The sequence below is a fragment of the Coenobita brevimanus genome, chromosome 96 (genome assembly GCF_032717465.1).
Source record: "Coenobita brevimanus isolate Jiangsu-jjx chromosome 96, ASM3271746v2, whole genome shotgun sequence".
In the NCBI taxonomy this organism is placed as follows: domain Eukaryota; kingdom Metazoa; phylum Arthropoda; class Malacostraca; order Decapoda; family Coenobitidae; genus Coenobita; species Coenobita brevimanus.
Window position 1 is genome coordinate 7382708 of NC_137049.1, and position 8208 is coordinate 7390915.

At 38.9% G+C, this 8208-nt stretch overlaps 1 non-coding gene across 1 annotated transcript; it reads right to left on the reverse strand.

Moving 5' to 3' along the window:
* Positions 1-2942: 2942 nt before the first annotated feature.
* LOC145413566 (5S ribosomal RNA) lies at positions 2943-3061 on the reverse strand. The gene has a single exon (XR_013899750.1). It is a non-coding gene; the product is annotated as a 5S ribosomal RNA (ribosomal RNA).
* Positions 3062-8208: the final 5147 nt, after the last annotated feature.

Here is an 8208-nt window from a genome sequence, read left to right on the forward strand (position 1 = left end):
GTTGGCGCAGAGAGAGATAGAGGGAGGGAGAGAGAGAGAGAGAGGAACACAAAGGGTGGGAGAAACAATGTAGGAAAAGAAGAGAGGGGAATAAGGGGGAATAAAGAGAGAACGAATTTGCGTTCTAGGATGTTTTGGAATATTAGGAAAAAGTATTGATGGCGCAGTGTGTGTGTGTGTGTGTGTGTGTGTGTGTGTGTGAGAGAGAGAGAGAGAGAGAGAGAGAGAGAAATTTACAGATATTTTGTTATACAGAATTGCAGTCCACACAGACATAAATTTGCTTTCTAGGTGGTCCGGCATCGTAATTAATAGGAAATCATCTTGCACTACAATGATAAAAGTTAAAGAATCATAGGAGATTAAGAACGGGACATTGTCTAGGGTGTCCCCAACCAACTAGAACCTTCGGCGCTGAGCGATGCTTGAAAATAAATATAGGACTACTTTGCAAGACTGGAATACCTGGAGGAAAATTTTTAGGAAAAGTGAACCGTAGTACCAAAGCCAGTGATACTATTCCTAAGAGAAGAACTTGAAAGAATAAGACATGTTGTTTAAAAGTACCTTTTTTATTTATTTATTAATTTATTTATTTTTTACATACGGATTTAAAGACATTTCTATATACATAAATGGTATATATTTTCAAAACCCAGGAGGAAACTGTCGACTAATCTACTACGTTTTTTTACATATACACATTAATACCCAATTTTGCATTTGGAAAAGGTAACACTTTAAGCTTAGGAGTAACGTATCAACTTACCTACTGAACGAAGAGAAAAGATCCACACAGCTTACAGTACATCAGTAATACTCAATTGTCTGATCCAGGACATAATTGCTCATGAAAGCGTAATACATTTAAACCAGGCAGGCAAAGAAGGCTATCGGTATTCCCATTTGTAGCTCTTAAGGCCAGTATTCTTTACGGGTAAGGAAGCTCCCTAACACCTTTTCCTAAGCGACTTATTTTGCTTATTACGCCTAACTCTGCATCTCTGTTACCTAAATTATTCTAAAATCATCCTACTCTGCATAGATAAAGTGCAAAAAAATATTAACCAGCCATATCCAAGAATAGATCGCTATGGGAGAGGTGCTAGGGAGCTTCTTTCACCGATGAGAAAACGGGCCAAGCATTTTAGAGACAGATAATGCCTGATACAGACATATATATTTGTCGAATTATTTTTAACTTTCACTCCAATTACTCGTGTTTCCTTTTTTTTTTTTTTTTTTTTTCAATCATCCTAGAAGAACCCCCTGGTAATGATGGGATTAGAAAAAGCTTGAGTCTAATCCTATCTGTTTTGAAAAGTTTATCCTAATATTAAAATTCTCTCTCTCTCTCTCTCTCTCTCTCTCTCTCTGCCTCCTCTTTTTTATCTTCCCGCCTCCCTTCTCAATTACCATATATGTAAAATTTCTGATATCCAGTAACACTACCCAATGTATGTAATAAATTTGGTTAGAGTAAGGCGTGGGGAGGTGAGGTGTGAGGAGAGAGGAGAGAGGAGAGGGAGAGAGAGGAACGGGAAGAGAGAGAGAGAAGTATGGGCGAGGGGAAGAGGGAAGGGAAGACTTTAAGACAGGGGTAGGGCAAAGACTGGAGGTGAGAGAGAGAGAGAGAGAGATAGATAGATAGATAGATAGATAGAGAGAGAGAGAGAGAGAGAGAGAGAGAGAGAGAGAGAGAGAGAGAGAGAGAGAGCGGGGGGTGGGTATGTAAAATCCAGGAAAGTTAAGAGCTACCCTTTAATTTAAAAATAAACTGGTAAGGAAGAGGTGTTAGGGGCCTCTTTGGCATACAAGAGTAAGGATTTAGGACAGGGGAGAGGAGAATGAAGAAGAAAGGAAAGGAATGGAGAAAAGAGAGGAAGTGTGAGGGAAAAGAAAAGGAGAGAGTAGAGAAAAAAGTGGAAGAGCGAAGGAGAAGGAGAGGAAGGAGGTGGAGAAAAGAGAGGAAGAGTGAAGAAGAAAGGAGAGAGTAGAGAAAAGAGAGGAAGAGTGAAGAGGGAAAGGAAGGAAACGGAGAAGAGAGAAAGAATGAAGGAGAAGGAAAGGGAGAAAAGGGAGAAAGGGTGAAGATGGAAAGGAAGGAAGCGAAGAAGAGAGAGGAAGAGTGAAGGAGAAGGAAATGAAGGAAACGCAGAAAAAGGGAGATAATGAAAAGGAAGGGAGATGTATAACGAAATGCTAGATATATACATAGGGCCGTACTATAAAAACTAAACGCCAGTATTGCCGAATGTGAACGTCTAACGTTCCCGTGTTTCGTACCTTAAATACATCTGTTTACTCCAGATTTTCGTCTACTTGATGCAGCATAAAATAGTATTGGCATGTGACAGGAGGATAAACGCCACAAGAGACACCCCTTTCGTGTAACAAACTTAAATATATACAAATATGATAGTTTTTTTTTTTTTTTTAAATCATAAACACTGCATGATTCGTGAATAAAATCTTCCTTGGCAGGCTAAATTATATGAGATATTCAGAGGTGTTCAGAAAATTTTACAAGACCAAGTGTTTCCGTTGCGAATACAAGTAAACAAAACTTGCCCTATGGTGGGGTGGCAACATGGTGCACAGTTAACGGAGTTAATAAATTGTGCACTGAAGTTAATTTCAGAGTACATGTGGAATTTCTCAACAGACTTTTTTTTTTTTTTTTTTTTTTTTTACGACAGCAATATAGGAGTTTGTGCGTTATCCAGCTGTGTGCTGCAGTCATCCCATTTGAGGGGGAGCCTATAAGTTTTTGCCTCAGCCTAGTCGAATGTGTGACACTTGGCACTGGAAAGTTTTTCATTCATTCATTCATTGCCAAACGCCATGTATCCCAAACGGGGTGACCAAGGGCCCAGAGTTAATTGTTTTACAGGGAGAGGCACCAATCCTCCACCAACCCCACTTGACACGTGGGGAGAACGAGCCAACAGCATCTGGTGTTCCCAGACGGTCACCCATCCAAGTACTAAGCAGACCCAACGTTGCTTAACTTCGCTGATCGGACGGGAAGCGGTGTACTCAACGTGGTATGGCCGTTTTTTCTGATAGTGGCGTGCTTCTTGAATTATATCACATGGAATTTAAGTGTATACAGTAGTTGATTCATGCAGCAGCTGCAGTGGTTGCTAATATACTGTATTGTCACAGTACAGTACTTGGCTGAGTACAGTACAACTTTTCCCCCCATATTTGAGGCTAAATAATTATATAACTTATAAACAGGCTATATATACAATATTATGTAGTGCCACAAATTTAATATTCATGTATGTGTTTAGAGGTACTGTAATTTTTAAGTTAGATAGGGTGTAACCTGAATATTAGTCTATAAATTCCTATCCTAAGTAGTAATTCATATGTTAATAATTAATGTAGGGCTGACTTTTTTATATGTATGTATCTCTGTGTCTATGCATTGGGTGATGTAATTGTGGATGTTGAGCTATGGGAATTCCTCTGTCTGGTCGAGTAATGAATAACAGATGTGCGCAGCTTTTCTTGTCGTTATTGGGCGCCGAGTTTAAACCTTAAACAGAATCATGATGAATATACAATTCTTTCCGTAACCTAGTTGTGAAATATTTACTAATGAAGCTGCTAGAACCCAAATATGTAAGATAACAGTCAAAAAAAGGCCTAAATAATGTCATTTGTGAGGACTTAAATGTCCCATTTATCTTAGCCGTCACTAGATGGCATAAGCTGCCCCAAAATTCAAAGCGAGATAGTGATAGAATCAGTATCTAAATTAAGTAAGGATTAAATCCCAAATTTTCCCCAATTCAATCAAAAGTCCTGGCGTCATGGGTACACTGCTAAATAAATTGTAAAGAGAATTGAAACCCACCATATTTAAAAAACACCACCTCATTTGACTTAGCAATGACGTCGCTAGCGTACCCAAGAAGCCCACTCGAGGCCCAGACGTCGTATGTAATGGACGTTCGTTCAGGCGAGCTGTCCACATTTCTCCTTCCCCCCCCCTCTTTTTCTTTGTTTAATCCTTACTTGTCATGGACTATATGAAGTAATATTGTTGAAAGTTTAACGTAGACACTCGAGGCCCAGACGTCGTATATAATGGAAGTTCGTTCAGTCCCCAGACACCGGCAACGTCAGTGTTAGCCCGAGGCCTCTTCGTGGTATTGTCCCTAGACGAGAACATACACACTTACACTACCCATGAATTATTTTATAAACCAAATGTAATTGTAATAGTGTTATTGATGTATCAAGTGAATTTTTTTTTGTAAATAAGAAATAGAAATATAAAAGTGATGAAATCTGGTAACGGAAGGGCGAAATTCAAAACCGTTAACCGTTTTCTTTCTTACATTAAGGTTAGGAAATTAGGAGCGTAAAAGGGAACTTAGTGATTGTGAGCAATGATGTAATTTTGAAATGAACCTCGAGGCTAAACAAGCCCGAGTGATTATGTATTCTTGGTGATTATACAGTGGCTGAATTATACCTCGAGGCTAAACAAGGCCGAGTGATTACGAATTCTTGGTGATTAAACTATTTTTGAATTGTACCTCGAGGCTACACAAGTCCGAGTGATTATGCATTTTTGGTGATTATGTAGTAATGATGATTATGAACTATAAATAATCCTGAACTGATAGTAGATTATAGAGAATTACATGAGAGTATATTATATGGACGAAAATGAACACGAGTAATAATTCTTATTGGTTCGAGGCTATGCCAGCCCGAAAAGATAACTCATGCTCGTGGAAGGGTCCCTGTCTTGAGGCTATTGTCGAGCCCAAGAGTAACTGACAAAAAGAAAGTAAAGTACAATGACCTCATAAATCGTTTGTATGTATCAAATTGTTTTCGCCTGGTGGCAGTGTTGTAAGAATGATCATCCAAACCCTGGTTTTAATGTACAATCTTCTTTCATACTACAAAGAGTCATGTAATTAAAAAATTTTTTTTGTGAAAACCAGCATAAAGTTATTAAAGTAGAGTAAAGTATCTATCATTTTTCTTTCTTGGTGTACCTAATCAAAGGAATTAAGTTCTCATGCCTAATTCACTCCCCTTCCAATTCAAGATTCCTTCGCTGAGGGAACGACGACCACCTGTGGTACTGACTAAATCTAGGCTCGGCCAAAAACTACAAACGCTACCAAAATTTTCTTAAATATCATCTACTATACCAAGTCGAGTACCACATGTATTATCCATGGGTAAGTTGACCAGTACCAACAACCGGTAAGATTATAAATATCCGTCATTACACTGATTGAAGAATACCGGTGGGATAAAATTTCCGGGTATTACAATTATATTACATGGCAAAAACTACAGATAACAGAGTTAGGTCAGGGTTGGTAAATGGTTAGGTGGGGGTGTATTTTTCAACAGCTTTAGTGTTCTTTTTCACTGTTAGAGAAAGGGAAAAAATAAATAATATTAATTTTTCATTAATATTAACAGACAAATGGAATCACGTTAGTTCTTTGTTGAAATATGTACTTTGTTTTTGCACCAAAATAATAAGTTGATTCAACATAAAGTTAGGTAAAGTTACCAGATAAGAGTGAATTAGTTGGTTAGGATGATGACTGAAATATTTACCTACTTCAATCAAACACTCAGTTTTGAGCATAGGTCTTTTGACCGTAATAAAAAATTTGTTAATAAAACTATCTATCTATCTATCTATTGTCAGACGCCATAATCCCATAAGGGGTGGCCATTTGACTTTGAGTTATTTGTTTTACAGGGAGGGGCACTAACTCTCCACCAACTCACTTGCTGACACGTAGGAAGCACAGACGCCATAATCCCATAAGGGGTGGCCATTTGACTTTATTTGTTTTACAGGGAGGGGCACTAACTCTCCACCAACTCACTTGCTGACACGTAGGAAGCACGTATGGTTTGGTTATATGGTTACCACCCAGCGTTGTAAATGGTTTCTTGACTTACAGGAAACCATTTGGCTTGTCACACAATGTAAAGCCACCAGTAAAGGTAAGAAAATAAGAAGGGACAGGAAAGGTGGGAGAAATAGGAAGAGAGGAGGGCAAGCACAGAAAAAAAATGATAAAGGCTAAGGACGAAGTAGGCAGCACTACATCAGAGGAGTGGATGATGGTCGCCACCACCTACCACTAGTTACAACGCAGATTATTTCAAATCCTGAGACATCTTTATCCCAAGAGAGTTTCTTACTTGCAAATAGCTTCAAGCCCCAGGAAATGGCCTGTACCATGCATATGAAGTACAAAAAATAGTTTTAGATGGAAGTGACAGTTATTGTAATGGAGCAGATGGGTGTAGGAAAGTTAGGGAATATTGGTTTGGGTGGAAGGGTTACATTAAGGCACGAAGATGCAGTTAAGCAGTGCCTGTGACAAAAATGAAATGAGATAAATATTTAGTGAAGGAGAGCAACTGCAAGAATGTGAACAGTTGAGGAAAAAGCTAGGAAAACAGAACTGTAAGCAGTCTGAAAATATATAAAAAAAGACCTGGATGTATAGAAGTGGAATGATTTCTGGGAAAACAGGTAAGATTTATCTAGCAGACTGGAATAGAAAAAGAAAACTGTACTGTACCAAGTAACTGAAATCACAGCACACTGTTTGAAGGGAAAGGATATAAGACTGTGAATACTAGAGGAGTATAAAATTGAACAAGAATGGAAATTTACTTGTAATAACCAAAACAGGGAAGGTGGCAATAGTATGGGGAAGAAACTATAACCAAATACATAGAAGCTGAATGAACAACTGTGACAGTTCAAACATCTGATAAGCTATATTTTCCAACATGTTTTAATGGTTATTGCTGAATGACAGGTGTGGAAAGAAATTGCTAGATAAAAATGAAGGAGTGTTTGTGCATCCCTAATGTGTTGGTGCTGCAATGAATGTCACCATTCAACCTGCTTGTACAGAAGCAAAGCAGCCTGCATGCAAAAAATAATTCTGTAATAGCTATATATTTACATCTTTCAATACAAATTTAGAAACATATAATGTACTGCCACATGAGAAGAGGTGCACATATCTGCAGTGTAGTACCTGACTGGTGAGCCGGCAGGAAACACATCATGGTAGTCTGTGAAGTATGCAATAATTCATTCACTTTGCTTGGATAAATACTTGGATAAAGTCTAATCTAGATATCTGTAATAACCATTTCCTGCAAATAATGGCAAAGGAGGGTAAATTTAAATACATGCTCAGCCTACACAGGATACTTGAACTGTAACTTGCTCATAAAAGCGTTCTTTTTATGCATTCTACCGTAATTTTTGTTTTACCAATTCTAGCGCATAAATACATAATTCCTACATAAAAACAACAGCTTAGAATGGGTTTACAAAGTGTCTGGTATGTTAAACAGAAGAAACATTTAAAATTTGTGTGCTGTTAGTGCTCATGCAGCGCATTCTCGCCCAATCTAGCGACTGTCGCGGCATTCAAACTCCTGAACAAGGTTTCGCCAAGACGGACGGTCCAGATTTTTGTAGTAAGGATGACTGACGCTTAGGAACCTCGGACGACTAAATGTCGCCGATGGACAGTCTAAACTCTTGAGTTTTTATATTACGGCCCATAGTAGTAAGGATAGGCGAGAGAAATGGAAATGAGGAGAGATTTGAGGTGAGGGAAGACAAAAGCGTGAGATCAGGTAGGTGTGAGTGGGAGGTGAGGGGAAGGAAGGGCATTAGGAAGGGGAGGAGGAGGGGAGGAAAGGAGGAGAAGGACAGAGGAGAGAAGGGAGGAAGAAGAGGGGAAAGGAAAAGGAGGAAGGCAGGTAAGAAGGAGAGGGATAGAGGAGAGAAGGGAAGAGAAGGAGGGGAGGAATGAAGAAGAGGGACAAGGAAAAAAGATCATGACAGGAGGGGAAAAGGGAAAGGGACAGAAAATTGAAGAAGAGGACGTTAGGTAGAAGAGTAGTGGAACTGTGGGAGGAAGGAATGAAAGGAAAGAGGGAAAGGAGAGAGGCATACGAGAAGTGGAGGAAAACGAATGAAGGAAGAACCGTTATGGGAAAAGAAGTTTAATATAATGGCCCTGTCAATCAGTCCCACCCTAAGGGTTTTCACACGCAAGTTATTTCACTATTTTAGCTTCATATGGGGCTTCACTGGTATGTCTGTATTTGTCATTGATTTGTTTTCTGTATTTCTCTTTATTTACTGTTCTTTTTTCTCCTTTCCTT